The sequence below is a fragment of the Tupaia chinensis genome, unplaced genomic scaffold (genome assembly GCF_000334495.1).
Source record: "Tupaia chinensis unplaced genomic scaffold, TupChi_1.0 Scaffold144952_1, whole genome shotgun sequence".
Classification (NCBI taxonomy): domain Eukaryota; kingdom Metazoa; phylum Chordata; class Mammalia; order Scandentia; family Tupaiidae; genus Tupaia; species Tupaia belangeri.
Genome location: NW_006204812.1, coordinates 5,365,395 through 5,370,591, shown reverse-complemented (window position 1 = coordinate 5,370,591; position 5,197 = coordinate 5,365,395).

Below are 5,197 nucleotides of genomic sequence, written 5' to 3'. Positions count from 1 at the left end.
CCCCCAGCCTCCCCTCTCTTTTTTGACCTCTTTCTCTCTCTGGTGAGCACACATGCCATAAATTAATAATAATAATAATAATAATAATTAATAAATAAAATTAAAGAAAAAAGAGAAAAAAAACATTAAACAAAATAGATTTCCAAGTCCATAGGAGATGTAGTCTCATATGTAAATGTTCATGCACAATTTTACTTTTATTTCTCTGCTCAGCAGCATAGCATTCAAATTAATGATTCTAGCACCGGCATTGCCTTACACGACACAAGGAAAGCGTAAGACGCAGGAGTCACAGATCCTGCCTCCTGAGCAGGCCGGTTACAGTCTGATTGGGAAGTCAAGACACACATGTGTAGTAACCACACAAGCAATGGAGGAAAGACATCTTTGTAACTGGTGCCTGATGTAAAAATACCAGACTTGTAAACAATCATACCCAACAAAACTGCCATCTGACCTGTTTCACCACCACAGTTGCACAGGACTCCTCGGGCAGAAAGCCCACCATTGTTCCACCCCCTGCAGTAGGGCTCCACTCCTCCTGGCCTCACTCCTTTTGCCCATGCCAGATACCCTTCCCACATGAGCCTGAGGCAGACATGAGGGTTTTATGTCATTCCAAACTGAGACTTGAAACACATTCTTCCAGAAAAGCAATAAGCTCAGTGGCAAGAATAAGCCTGAACCCCACATGCTGGCCCGGTGCTTTCTGTTGGGCTCTCACAAGCCCTTTCTCCCAAGAGAAAGCCAAGCACACACACTTACAACTCTCTGAGATCACTATCCAGTTCATACTTCTCTCCATAATGCCTAAGCCATTTGGGCACAAAATTTCCCTCAAATAATTTCTGGGATAAACAAATACAGTAATAAACTCTATTACACACTAACTGTGTTTGGGGTGGCTACCCTGAGAACAAAACTCATGTACTACCCTGGGAACTCTTGTTAAACTGTAAGCATTAAAGAAAAGAGAGTTTAAAAATGACACACAAAAATAAAAATATATCTGAGCCTATGTATCTGTAAATAAATCTGCAAACATGGGAAAAGTTGAGAAATAAAACATACTAAGTTATTAACATATATTAAAGAGAGGCAAAGGGGGAAGAAGAGAAAAGGGGGCCAAAAATTAAAACAGAACATTTTTTTTAAAACTACTATTTATAAGCAACCATATGTATGTGCATCTCTATGTAAAATTTTAAAAAGGGAATGACAGTGGTACTGGACAAATAAGAAGTCAGAACAAATATACGTGAGGAAGTGAGTGGAACATTTCCAAACAGAAATGATAGAAAGTGAGAGCCAAGTTCAGGGATTCAAAGGACATCTTTGCAGCAGAATGCCCGAGCCTGGTGCTCCACAAAAGACCTGGGGCCCCCAGGCTGTTGCTTTTTGCAGGCTTAGCCTTTCTCACTACGGTGTCCAACTCTGGCCAAGGATGGATCCAAATCAAATGGTTCACACAACTACGCCTGCATCACATGAGCTGAACTAATATCAACAATGACATCAGGAAAAATGTGTTTACCTTGGTTTCTCGCCACAGAAAATGGGTCCAAAATAATGTTGAACATACGCTTTTCATTCTTGCGTCTATTAGAAGGACAAATAATTTAACAGGTGGGACTTAGAATCCCAAGGTTTTTTTTTTTTTTAGTTTTATTTTAGGTTGTGTTTTTTTTTTTTTTTTGGTAGATGATTAAACATTCCACTTTTGGTCAATGAAACCTAGGACCCTTTTTAACAAACCTTGGCAATCTCTACTTATTTTGCAAAAGCCATCCTAACGTTCAAGTGAGGTGTAAGTTGGAAAAAGCTGGTGAATCCAATCAGAGGGTCCTTCATATGTTATCAGTATTCTACGTTACTTCAACCTAGAGAACAAACTCTCCAGCTCCTCCAAGAATTGACCCAGACAGTGAAAAGAGGAAATTCCTTCTACCTTAATATGGCAATTGATCCAGACTTCATACAATACCATTTCAGTCTACAATTTTTATCATCACTGCCAAAAACATCAAAAAGAAACATCACATGACTTTCACTCAGTTTTCATTTTCTAAAGAATAATCATGTTGTTCCAGGCTTGGGCAGAAAGAAAGTAATTAAACAGAGAAGGGTGGAGAGTAGTCACATGATGCATTTTCAACTGCTTATTGACTGATTTCTAAGCTTTGTGACAATTATTAACTAAAAAAAAAAAAAAATGACAGTGTGAGATAAAGGACAAGAATGTTTCCCCATATGTCAAAGGCTCTGTTTTCAAACTAAGATTCTCCAGCCATATGCTCATCTGGGTATCTTGTTCACTTTTTTCTTTCACTCATCTGTCTTGTATAATTTTTAAGGTTCCTCAAGAAACTGCAATGCTTGTGCTAGCTACTAGGAAGCATCTCAGCGATCTACACAAAATAGAGAGTACATTAGTTTAAGATAACTCTAATACTGTAACAAACCCTAAAATAAATATGCATATAAATATGCATAAATAACTCTCTCAGATAAAATCCAAAATAGGCAGTTTTGACTGGTGGGTATTCCTTCCACACAAGATTCAGGGACCCATGATCTGTGCACACTCACAGTTCTCTGCTTGGACCACAAAGTCCTCTGTGTTTAGCCAGCAGGCAGGGGATCAGGTGGTAGAAAAGGAAAATTCATTTATTAAAAGTCTCAGTTTTTAATTCTCGGAATTCTGAGTCCCACCTATTAAATACCAGCTAACACATGTGACTTCCACGTATAACCTATTGGTTAGAACTTAAATACCAAAGTGAAGAATTTTGTCTAGCTGTATGTTCTGGAAGAAGACAAAACAAGATTCATAAAAAGCTTGTCACTGTTTGCCATAGTCAGTCAGTTGGACGAGTCCATATTCTCAATTCCACTTGTGCTATAATTACTACGGTAATTTAGAAGACGTACATTGCCTCAGAGTGTATGTGTGTGATCCAGGCAACTTACTATGATGGCCTAGCTTCAGAGTCATAGAGAACTCAGCACCTGACACTTACCACAGCTAAATATTCAGGAAGTCCTGAGAGGACAACTTCAGAAGTGGTTTCCCAAAAATCAAGTGCAATGGGGCCAGGTTGTAACAGGAGTCCAGGGTACAATTGGATCCACCTGGGAAACATCCCTAGTTCACATCCTACAACTTCCCTGAATATGAAAGGCATGCCTACCTGCCCAGATTCCAGACCACCTGAGATTGGGGCTGCATTGCAATGGGAAGACTCTTTTGGGGTTGTTCTTTTCTTTCTCTCACTCTATGTCTCTGTCTCTCTCCCTTCCTCTCTATCATGTAAGAAATAAATTAATTAATTAAAAAAAAAAAAAAAAAACGAGGGGCCAAATAGTGGAGCAGCAGTAAAAAACACTTTGAGAGGCAATTCCACATGGGAATTCTCCCAGATCAAGTCTAAGATCGGGGAGCTCCCTGAGTGTACTAGGTACAGTTTGTCCATAATCCAGGGCTGGCTGAAGACTGGGGATAGATTGTGCAGACAAGACCCTGTTAGGGATGCTGTCTCTTGGTTTCTATCCCCATCTCTTTCATTCATGCAAGTGGATAGACTTTTTTTTAAAGTCAAGTCCAAGGTGATTTGAATATGTTTTTGGCAATTCACACTTTGAAGCAGAGAGTTTATCTAAGAATTTGGGGAGTATTAGAAAAATGTACTAAGCACTCTGACTTCACCGCACATACAAGCCAGACTTACCGTCCATATGCTTCATGGTTAAATGGTTTCACTGGCTTTGCAGACTCCCGAAGGTTTTGCATAGACCAGTGAAATAACTCTGTATCCTAATTTGTTGGAGTTTACAAATGACATTAATAATTTGCTTTTGGTCTTCAGGGGAAAAAAATATTCAAGGATTACTATCCTTTTTTTCTTTTTTTCTCTTTTCTTTTTTAAAAATAGGAAGCTGGAAACCAAAAGTATAAGGACCTAAAGGTAAGTAGAGATTAAATAGAAGATAAATTTTTATCCTCCCACCATATCTGTACCTTGACAGTTCCCTAGAAAGATTATGCTTCCAGATAATGCCACAACTACAGTTGCCTTATTTCCACACAGGTCACTTTCATTCAATCATTCTTAGTGCTTTTGTTTAACAAAAAGAATATCCTAACACACATTGCTTTTTGAGTGTAATGAAATCCTGCCAGACAAAACTAGTTTGCTCTATTACTTAAAATATGGAGTGTGGACCAATAGCACTGAAGTTTGTTAGAAATGAAGATTCTCGGTGTCATCCCCAGGCTAACTGAATCAGATACTCCATCTTAACAAGATGCCCAAGTGATACTTATGCACATTAAAGTCTGAGCAGTACTGCTTAAAGGTACCCTTTAGTATGTTAACTTTAATACCTAGTAGGGATAAGACATTGACCTAATGTAAAAAGAGTTTCTAGAAATTAGAAACAAGAAGAAAAGCAGATAGAAAATAGACAAATGTAAGAACAAACTATTAAATGGAGAAATGCAAATGAATAATAAACACAAATAAATGCTCATCTTCTCTACTGATCTGGAAAATGCAAATTAAAACAACAGCTTATAATTATTTCATCTCTTAGGTTGGCAAAACTGTAAAATTTGAAAATATCCAAAATTGGAAAAAAAAAAGGTTGGGCTTTTTTTTTTTTTTTACTGTTTTAGCAACTTCAGTTGTTATAATCTTTTAGGAAAACAACTTTTCAACACCTATCTTATTTTACTTTCAAAGATTTTAACCATGTAATTCAACTTCTAGAAATCCAGTCGATAGAAATATTTGTTAAATTGTCAAAAAAAGTTTAAAAGATTTTCATTGCTCCATTTCAATTGTGACAATTAAGGGGAATTTAATGTTTAGATGATATTACACTAAAGAACTATGGGGAAATGCAAAAGATGTCAGTGTCATTACAACAAGTTTTTAACAAACTATTGAATATCTGAGCAAGTTGCAACAGGATGTATAGAAACTACTCAATGCTTTTACTTGTATAAATAAATGTATTTATTTAGTTATTTAGAGCCTTTTACTTTATGAAGAAAAGTGAAGGCTATTAAAGGACCTTCTGGGTATGATTATATTTATGTTCTATGCTATTTATTCTTTGCCATAGTTTCCAGCTGTCTTCTGCCCTTCTCCATGTCATACCCTGGAGCTTCCATTGTATTTTGGTCTATGGGAGG